Source organism: Etheostoma spectabile, chromosome 23 (assembly GCF_008692095.1).
Source record: "Etheostoma spectabile isolate EspeVRDwgs_2016 chromosome 23, UIUC_Espe_1.0, whole genome shotgun sequence".
In the NCBI taxonomy this organism is placed as follows: domain Eukaryota; kingdom Metazoa; phylum Chordata; class Actinopteri; order Perciformes; family Percidae; genus Etheostoma; species Etheostoma spectabile.
The window spans coordinates 9,725,265-9,736,080 of record NC_045755.1 but is presented as its reverse complement, the minus strand read 5'-3'; the positions used below and the strand labels follow the sequence as shown (position 1 = coordinate 9,736,080).

At 39.6% G+C, this 10,816-nt stretch overlaps 1 long non-coding RNA gene across 1 annotated transcript in view; it reads right to left on the bottom strand.

Annotated features, from left to right (window-relative positions):
- Nucleotides 1-247: 247 nt before the first annotated feature.
- Nucleotides 248-10,816, bottom strand: part of LOC116673221 (uncharacterized) — a 16,432-nt gene continuing 5,863 nt past the window's right edge. Inside the window, exons 2-3 of the long non-coding RNA XR_004327787.1 lie at nt 10,350-10,357; nt 248-466 (exon numbers count right to left, since the gene is read on the bottom strand). This is a non-coding gene — a long non-coding RNA (uncharacterized LOC116673221). The remainder of the gene's footprint in view (nt 467-10,349; nt 10,358-10,816) is intronic.

The window sequence follows — 10,816 nt, the reverse complement described above, 5'->3', positions numbered from 1 at the left end:
CAAGTTCCTTTCCGAGGCTATTTTGCAGGGGCACCGTGGCTCTGTCCGGCCAACAAGTTTGATGGCGGTTTGCAGTATTCTACAAATTCATTTTCTTAAAGCCATGATGTGTAATTTCTGTCTCCCCATAAGGAATTCTAAGTAATGACAACAATTCTGTTGGTGCATCCACATGATACACGTCTTTGGTGATCGGGCTTCAACCAAACCCCTCCTCCACAAAGTTACTCTGTTGCCAAAGACACGGAGGATAAAAAAAAACATGACAAACTCTTCAGAAGAGGTAATTATTTTTACTTGATTCTTTGCGCATGAAAGTTGCCGTACTGCACCAATTTCTAAACATAGCCATGCTGAGAAATACAGAGAGAGTTTTGTGGAGCTGAAAGTCTTAATTAGCTTTGTATCAACTCATTTGGCAATGCTTGAATGTAACTGATGTTCATTATTGTAAAAAAGTTACGCACTAATGCTTTAAATGTTCTTTAATGCTTTCTGTTTTTTTAATATACATGCATTTACAGAGAACCATTTGCAGTAATGACTTTGACCATTTTTTCTATGGCGCACTGAGTCCCAGGTGAAAGAAACGAGACTCCAAGACAACTGGCAGGAGATCTTAAAATATAGAAAAAAAACAAAGAAAAACCATCATCATCAGATAATACTTTCTACATTGGGAGCATTTACGGTTTAAATGTACCTTTATTATTTTGTTTTGTAGTATAATTTCATAATGTGAAAAGTTTTGTGTTTCTCACTTTCACTTTGAACAAGATGGTTGCCATTCTCTCATGACAAACATACTATACAATAAGACACTTACATATTGGAAAAGATTATAATAGTGTGACCCACACATTTGGACTCAAGGAAATCCCAAAATTAAAGAAAACACTTACATGTGAATGTCTTAATGGAGTGTTGGGATGTTAAAAACTGCCAAACAGCTTCAGTATACCTTGGCGTTGATTCAGTATAAAATGTGTGACACTGATTTTAATTATTCCAATGGTGTTCACTTGGGTTGAGGTCTGGGACAGCCTACAGGATGTTTCCATTGCAGCTGAATGGGCAGGTTGCAGCACATGAGCAGCTGTTACCCCTTTTCAAAGAATTTAAATTGACACATAATCCAGGTTTCTGCATCTGCGTTGGAACACAGTACAGCAGTGCACTGTAAAATATCACTTCTTTAGCTTCCCATATACATTGCTGTGTTGATCAGATGAGTTTTTACTCCTCTCCTGCTGGATTGCCTCTTCTGTCCTCACAAATCCTGTTAGAGGTATGATATCGGATGACACATTCCCACACTCCCAGTCAGGCATGGGAGAGTGGGGTGGGTGGGCATGATCCTGCTTCACACGTGCCTCACTGCCTCTGTCAGAACTGGCCCTTGTAGATAGGGAGGCAGACACCTATGCAGGTGATCGACCTGGAGATGTCCTTGTACACGTACAAACTGTAAGAGTACACAGTATGGAAAATGCCCAAGAAATGAAAAAGCATGCACACTGAGATAAGAAAGGAGACAAACTCAGATTGTCAACCAGATTAAGATTATTTTCAGATCCCTGGAGACAAGGTGCCGAAAAGGTTTCTAGACAGAAAGAGAGAGGGATAAAAAGAAATAGAAAAGGAAAGAATTAGACAAGAATTAACTCACAGTTAGTATTAAGCAATCGTCCGTTAGCTTAGTATAAAGAGTGGACACAAAATTCATTTAACTCTTTGCAAGTAAGCAAATAAGCATTTTCCTTTAACGGAAATAACCATTAGCCATTTAGATAGGGTAAGCAGTCCCAGACTTTTAACCCAGATGCTGAAGTTTCTGTGATGGACATGTCTGATCACACTGCTTTAAGGTCAGGCTGTAAGTTTTGTGAGGTGTCTGTGATGTTCATGCTCCCATTGTGACCCTCTAGGTTCTTTTAAAACACCCCCATGGGATTCATATTCAACAGGTCGACAGAGTAAAAGGTGAGAAACAGGCGTTAAAGTTCAGCACAGTCACAAGAATGGACTGGCAACGGCCATTTTACATTCTGAAAGAATGGCTTCACAAATGGCTTTGAGGGAAGATATCAGTGTCTCTTTTGGTCACTGTGTGTGTGTGTGTGTGTGAGTGAGTCGTTGTGAATGAGTACAAAAATAAGATGGACTTGCACCAAATCTGTAACCAATCCATTTCCCACAAGCGTCAGTCTCTCTACATCTCAGAATCCCAGGTTTACGACACCACATCCACATGGTCAGCACCGGCTGGTGAGGAAACAAACATGTTTGTGATGTTTATTGTCTCTGGCTTGAGGTTTTACCACTGAGCATACAGTTTCATCATGAAAAGTACTGTTGAACCACCCCTTAGAGCTCAGTGCTGATTAAGGACAGATCTGCTTGTAACAATAGAAAAGATGTAAGAAAAAAAGACAAACTGTTAGTATACCACAAAGGCCTTGATTTGTGTAGAGAACAGAGTAAAGGAAGCTTAGGCTGTGTAGGATGTTACTGATATGTTATTGATTGTATTGTGTAAACCTGAGGCGTGGAATCCAATCCAATTTGCAAGAAACATTCCCTATATTAAATAGGACTTAGGGGATATATACAATGGAAAACAATTTCTATATTGTTGGCCTTTTTTAAACCAAAGGGACCACTACCCTGGTTGCTTGCTTCCACCCATGGATCTGTTTCAGAGCAGTTAGATAGTGGTCTATGGTTGTAAGTTGAACTGCTGTTTAAAAATTAAATTTATTGGAAAACAAATAAAACAATCTCATGTACTGGATATTCAGTCTGAATTTTAAGAGAAAGTGTAAGAACATTTTGTCATAAGTGGTGGTCTTTGTCACTGGGTGGCTGGTTATTAGTGTCACAGGCCATCACCTTCAGCCTGGATTAAATCTCCATAAAGAGCCTGAGCAATGTCCCAGACTAAACTCCATACGACAGGATTTAGTGAAATGCGTCTAAATTAGCGTGCGATAGTGCCTTAATGCCTCTGACTTTTTGTGCTTTTTTCCCTCCTTGGCCATGTGAAAGCTGCAGCCAGCCAATACAAACTTGATCACGTTAATACTTCCATCACCAATGGATGTTCTTGTTGAGTAATGGGAGAATTCCCCACCAAGCTCCGTCATGTGTTAGAGAATTGGTACCGGCAAAAGTGTATTGCTGTATGGCTGCCTTACACTTAGATTATAAAAATAAATTTCATTGTGACATGCTTTTACGATTTAAAGTAGTTAGTAAAGTAGTAATTATTTAAATTGATTCCAAAGGAGTTTCATCTAAACCTGCTTAAACTGACTTTTTTGGTGACATAAGGGCAATCAATACAAAATACAAGCTGTACAATATATACAGTGTACTGTATATACAGTGTGTGTGAATAATATATATTATATGAAAAATGTGAACCAGTAAACAAACGGTTACTTATTTACGCATCCAACATTACACCTAGCAACATTAGCAAAAGGTTTTGAGTAGAGTTGAGTTTCAACCACCTCATGAATATAAGTCCAATATTTTCTTTCCTTTTAGCTCTGCTTTGGTCTCCAACAACTACTGAGGGTAATGTATGGCTTTTTAGTTGCTAAAGCCTTACGTTTCAGGGACTTTTAAAAAAAGTGCTACAAGATGGTACCTCATCTCATAAAAAATGTTGAATTGGCCACCAGTAAAATGATGTTACCTACTGTAAGTAAGTAAGTATTTCTGATTCTGATTCTGATAAAACATGATGTTTTCACTTTTAAAATACGTATTATACAGTAACTGGCAAACATAAGAATTGACACATTTTTACAATGTATCCTGACTGCAGGCTTACCAAACTGAGGACAAAACAAAGCTTATCTTGCGATCTGATTCCTCAAAGTTTGTGAGCCTGTCAGCTTTGGAACCCAGGTCCATGCCAACATGAGACATCCTTTATCTGACTAGAGTGACACTTACACTTAAAAATATTACAGCACTTGCTGTGATAGAATTAACAAACAGTGTTGTTAGAAACACTTGACACAAAGTGATAAGGATGAAAACACCCATCTGCATTTTTTCCAATTACAAGTGTCCTCTAAGATTGAAAACCCATGTGTACATTAACATTCCTGTTCAGAAAACGGTTTTATCGTCAGGTCATGAAAACTCATGCTTGTTTGTCAACTTAAGTAACCTCAGTGTGCTTTCATTTTGTACTTCAGTGTAAATCATGTTGTGGTCACTTCTGTTTTTTAAATTATGGATTTATTCCTTTGGAACATAATCAACAGTGGATGCATTCCATGTGGCATCCTGCACACCTGAGAGGTGAAGTTTAGTGAACCAAGAGTAGAGGGAAAGTTAAAAAATGGTAATTCTCAAATAACACATTTTCTAACCTAAATGCATGCTTGCAAGTTAAACAAAATGATCAAAATGATGCTGTCCAAAAGTCAACATTTATACATCCAATAATTATATACATTAATATAATAACATACATTAATACATATATATACATATATATATATATATATATATATATATATATATATATATATATATATATATACACACATACGTATACAGTATTACACACACACACACACACACACACACACACACACACACACACACACACACACAGTATATGTACAGTACAAATACAGTACATATATACACATCTACATATGCATGCACATATACATATATACACAGTGTATACACATATATACACACATATACAGTATGTACACAGTATTATACATAGATACATACATACATACATACATACATACATACACCCACACCCACACACAGATATTAAAAGAACAGTTCTCTGCGAAAAATAAGTCATAAAAATATTGTACCCAGCCCCATGCTAATTAAAACATAGCAAATAACGTACTAACAAGACATTTTTGGATCCAGCTGTTTAGTTATTACAAGTCAGTTCCTCCACTTAAAGTTATTAGTTATTACAGTTTGTGGTTGTAATTTTTTCAGCAAAACCTAAAGCTTACTGATAATCAACCAAGCTCATATTCCCCTTCAACTGATCTCATCAACAACAGTTTGGGGCTTGCTGAGCCCAGGACGACAGTGGCCAGTCTCTGCAACAACCCTGTCACAGATCCACCAGGAAAAGAAAGAGCATGTCACAACAGATCAGCTGTTTTCAAGGCAGGGGTCAAACACGCTAATGGCAACAATGTGTTCTCACTCGGTGCAGACGCCTCAGCAGCCGATAGCCATGTACGCTCAGTCCAGGCTACCCTGCAATTTTAAAAGGATAACTGGGGAGGTTGTTTCCACGCAGGGGTCAGGGGCATCATTTAACTGCTGTGGGCAGGTTCAGGAGGAGTTCAAGGAAAGCAGGGCATCATTTTCACAATTAGCCTTGCTGTAAGTACTGAGGCCCTTTGCCATGATGAGACTTTTGGTTTTAAAGTCAGTGTTTATTAGTTCTATTATAGCTGAACCAGAGCTGGTTTAACCAGTTCCTGTCCAATTTCTTGTTTCTTTGTGCCGGACTTAGATGGAGCAACTGCGCCTCTACAAAATAGCCTCGGGAAGGAACTTGTTTTTTGTGGAATATGTGCGTTCAAATGTTGTTTAACAGAAAACTCAGATTGGACAGATAGCCTAGCGACAGAACATAGCTGTCTGAATTTACCCTGCAGAGATCTGAGAAAAGGTTAACCATGGTCCTCATAAATCGACCTGAGATTAAAATGCCAACACAACGAAAGCGCAAGGTACCGGATATCCGTCCTAAATGAGTGAAATCCAGCGGAATTGGTAACGGAGCAATCCCGCAAGTGGAACGCCATGGGCATACAGTAAACTAAGCCGGACTAAACTTTGCTTCAGGTGGTAGGTGGCAATGCATGTCTGTATGTGTTTAGAGTACATTGTTGGTGTTAGCGACACTAATTAACAAATGTTTACATGCTAAACAAAGATGGTGAACATGGTAAACATCAAACGTACTAAACATCAGCATGTCAACATGTTTTTAACAATTCGGTGGCAGGGTGAAAAGGTCAAAGAGGAAAAGAAAAGGAGGAGTAAAGGTGCCTCTCTGTCTGTCAGATGTTTTATTCATTTTGTATCTTAAAGCCAGATGGAAGAGGTTTGTTACGCAGCCTGTCGTATAAATTCTTTAGACATAGGTTTGGAGTATGCATGGAGAGAAGGAAATCAAGCACTATTAAAGACACTAACCATGGAAAGAGTGTGATATTTTTCTTCTCAGACAAGACAGTTTGATGCATTTAAATTAGACGTAAACTATCACATAAATCCTTTGCTCCACCAAAAGATTTAAAGTAAAATGTAGGACCTGGACAATGATTTTCGCACTTAGTCCTCTTCTTCCGTAAAGGTGTGTGTCAAAGAAAGAAAACAAGTCATATAAGAGAGGTTGGAAAGGTTCTGAAGGGAGGGCAGGAGGTTTCAGAGTGCTCAGACAGGATGGGGAGGTTACAGCAATTGGGAGAGCAAAGGGCATGGAAGGTAGACAAGGGTGAGAAAAAGGAGACAGAGAGGAGAGGAATATGAAGTCAATGGGAGGCGGAGGGGAGAAGGGGGGGGGGGGGGGGGGGGGGGGGGGGGGGGGATGCTTCAAAGTGTCTGGGACAGATTATCCTTGGAAGGCAATCAATCTTCCCTGGGATTTAAAAGACGACAGGGGGGCAAATGCACACACAAATATATGCACACATCACCCCTCTTAACCTCGTCTGTCTCTCTTTTTTTGAATCTCTCCATCTCTCCTTCCACCTTCTCTCTTCCGGTATGATTTCCCCCTCTCATCATACATTTGAAGTTTAAAGTCAATTGAAGATAATAGTGTTGTTTCTCAAGGTGTGCGTTTGAACATGGGGTCCCCTCAGACACATGGCTGCAATTTCTGAAATACAGGGGAACGAGCGATACAGAGAGGGAGAAAGAAACTGGCAATGTGGTGGTGTGGGGGGGGTTCTGTTTCGAGGGAACATGAGGGTGCATTTAGCTGTGTGGAGAATCGCAGGATCCACGTGAGCACTGGAAAATAAAGACAGTCTGATCCGCAGATGGTCGAATCCCAGTCCTGCATAGTGTCAACAGCTCGGGCCTCAATAAACTGTGGCATCCTGGCTGGAGACGTCCAGGATTCTCCACACATTTGTAACTCGGCACAAACAGAGCACTATTTGTTTTTTTGTTTTGTATGTCTGCCTTGTTGTCCAGTTTAAAAAAAGAATCTCAGCCTCTCTTTTACAGTATTCTTTCATCCCTCCTTGACAGCTTCTTGTCTCCATAATAAGCCATGGGTTAGAGGCCATATGTGAATCTGTTAAGTCCATCTACTTAGTATGGATGCCATGATGAAAAAAAAAAAAAAAATCAATCTGCACAGCAGCAGGTAAGACAAGGTTAGGCACGCAGACAAAATATGCTGAGAGAGAAAAAATGATTTAATAGGCTTGACATGTCAAATGATGGAACTAATTATCTTGATGTGATTGATGTTAATAAAAAAGTTGATTTGTTTTTGACGATTAATAACTGAACACTATCTGAGCTGAAACACAATCAACTCGTACAGACGGGAGTGAAATGTTAAAACTCGTCCCCATGCATATTTCAGTTCATTTTCAATGTAAAGAGTTTTGTGCTCTTGACTCCAGGGTTATCAGGAAGAGCTATCTTGTGCGTGTTAAAGTGAACAGTCCCTTCATATAGAAACATAGTCTGAAAAACTTCAAAGAACTGGGGCAGCCTCTTCAAAAGCAATGTGTGTGGGGGGGGGGGGAAAACCGGTGAAGCGCTTCAGCACAATTTACAGACCGTGTGGCTCTTGGAGACTTAAATAGCCAATCAGGACGAAGGTGGCAAGGGGCAAAGGGTGTTTTCAATGAACTCATTAAGTGGCAGGGTGAGGCCAAAAAAACTACAAGGGAGTCTGAATACAATTATGGTGTAAACAATTGGCCTTTTTCACATAAAACATGTTGACATGTCATAGTAGAAATACCACATGTGTAAATATTAAAACTGATGTCTGAGTTCCAGTTATTTGCCCATTTCCAGGGTCCTGGCTTTCTGAGAACGCACCATCGTTAATGTTATTTGTAACACCTGTGCTTTTCCAAATCAATGCTATTTGTAACACCTGCTCTTTTCCTACTATGACAAGCCAAAATCTATGCTGTGAGAAATGTCTTTATATGTATATATGTATATACATAGCACTAATATGCAGGTACAGATCTGGATACAAACATACTTTTGCAAAAACGTACCATACTAAAATAGCACAATAAGCCATTTCCTCACACCACACAAAAGGATGATTATTCATTCTGTGGTCCACAGTGTAAAATCTGTGTGCTTATACAAAGGGTTGTTTAGGATTACTTTTATTATTATCGGTATTCGTGGATCAAACTGGATCAAAAGTCTGACAGGACAAATTTAAGTTTGATTTAAGATTTTTTTTTTTTTTTGACTAAATAATAACCTGTTAAATCCTAAACCTGTTGAATTTTTTCAGAGGAGTTTTATTTTTTTTTATTTTTGACTGAACAATAACCTGTTTAATCTTTAGAACTTTATTTGAATGATGATATTCAGGTGGAAGAGATTAATGCCTTGCATTTCAGACTTTCACTCTTAAAATATTTTCCTGCATGAAGAATGGACTCCTTGTTGAAAGGCCGGCCAAGTGTGGCTCCACACTGCGATAAATTGAAGCCATGGATTTTGAGTTAAAATCCAAATCCCAGGATGGAATATCTCTCTTTTTGCTGTGTCAGAGTGATCTATTCCCAAATTGGTAGAGAGCATTTAGCAGAATGTGAAGGATGACAAACTCTCTGCGTGCTCACTGAGTAATGTGTGTAAGTAACCTTTTTTAAGAGATGCAAGAGAAGAAGACACATTCAGTCGAAGAAGTTAAAGAAACCTTCATAAAGTGTGAAAGGAGGCAGTAAAAAAAAGAGTTGTTTTTTGGAAAGGCCTGTCCTTGGCTTCTTGTATGTTTCCAGCTGTGGCATCACTGTGAGCATCCATCTTCTTCTTTTTTATCTCTTCCTGTTCTCTGCAGCAAGAAGACTGATACATGCATGCACCCACTAAAGCACACTCACTCACTGACCCTCCCCAACACACACACACACACACAGATGCAATCACTATGTCTGTTCAGCTGCCAAGGCTAAGTACCCTGAATCTGCAAGATCTCTATCAAATTTGCAGACCTACAGAGAGCAATTTCTCACTGAGATTGCACATGCATGTGCACATATGTATGTGTGTGTGTGTGTGTGTGTGTGTGTGTGTGTGTGTGTGTGTGTGTGTGTGTGTGTGTGAGCATTTTTGTGTGTGTGTGTGTGTTGAACCTCAGTCTGTGTACACTCAAACTCAGACCTCTGCCACAGCATTTGTTAGCATTTCTCTGTGCTCAGCCTTAAGACAAACATCTCTTGGCAGATCGCATAACAGGCTATTGCCCTCTATAACACACACACACACACACCGTGGTCTGCTGTCCCTGATTGATAAGATGTCTGCTGAGAGGTCTATCTGATCATTTCAACATGGTTGTGTTGACTGTGGCTTTGCCCCGCTTAACTGTCTCTTCTTTTATTTTTCTTCTGTTCTTTTTCTTTTGTTCTGCTTCACTTTCACTCTCTTAGCTTAACTTTTCTCCTATTTTTGGTGTGTGAATCCTGGAAAATAGAGATATACTGTGGATAAAAAGTTTCTCATTACAATGTCATCTATTTTATCAATCACTTGCTTGGCTATTCCAGGAAAATAGCAACATTTATTCCTTGTACATTCAGCTTCCTAGCTGGCTGAAAACTTGGTCTTTTGAGTCAATTGTTGCTTATACTTTGGATAAGAGCGTCAGGGAGACGCCTTACATGCAAATGTTTATACAAAGAATACAAAGTTGCAAGGGATTGCATGAGCAGTGGGGCCTAATGAAAAAGCTGGCAGGAGTTCACAATTTTTGCATTGTTTTTCCTCAATTGCATGCAAAGTCAAAGAAAAGGTAAGTGGGTGGAATAATAAGTTTATGACTAGTACCAGTAGTCTATATTGATGACGGTTCATTTACAAGATAGTTCGGTGCCACCAGAAGTTCCTGCCAGATGTTCCTCACATTCTGCGTGTTAACTTTTTTTGTGGCATTTTAGACCTTTATGAAAGGGGAGAGAGAGTGGGAATGACATGCAGCAAAGGGCCACAGGTTAGTGCATTAAGGACAATGCCTTTTCATTGTGCGCACACTCTATCAGGTGGGCTACCCAGGCACCCCATTGTCTCAACTCTAAACTCTGGTTGGATCCAGCAACATTAACCTGAACCTCTGAGTGACATTATAGGTTGAAAATGGCAAGTTTAAAGAAAATGTTGGATTGTGCCACAAGGCAAGGCTGCTTGGTTTGTTCAGGCAATGATTATAAAGATTAAGGAATATCTTTTACTCTCTAACGGGGATGTTTTGGGACCTATTGGCAGGGATTTGCTAAGGGCAAAATACCCATGGCAATACATTGGTTACGTTTAACCATGCAGCCAGCTAATTGAAATAGCTCACGTTACTGTATTGTGTGAACAGCTAACTTTATTTACTATTTTATGTGGGGTCTTTTCCGGGGTGCAAATGGTCCACCGGAGCTTAGTCCCGCCCAAGACGCATGAGGGTGCATTTTGCTGTGTGGAGAATTGCAGGATCCACGTGAGCACTGGAAAATAAAGACAGTCTGATCCGCAGATGGTTGAATCCCAGTCCTGCATAGTGTCAACAGCTCGGGCCTCAATAAAC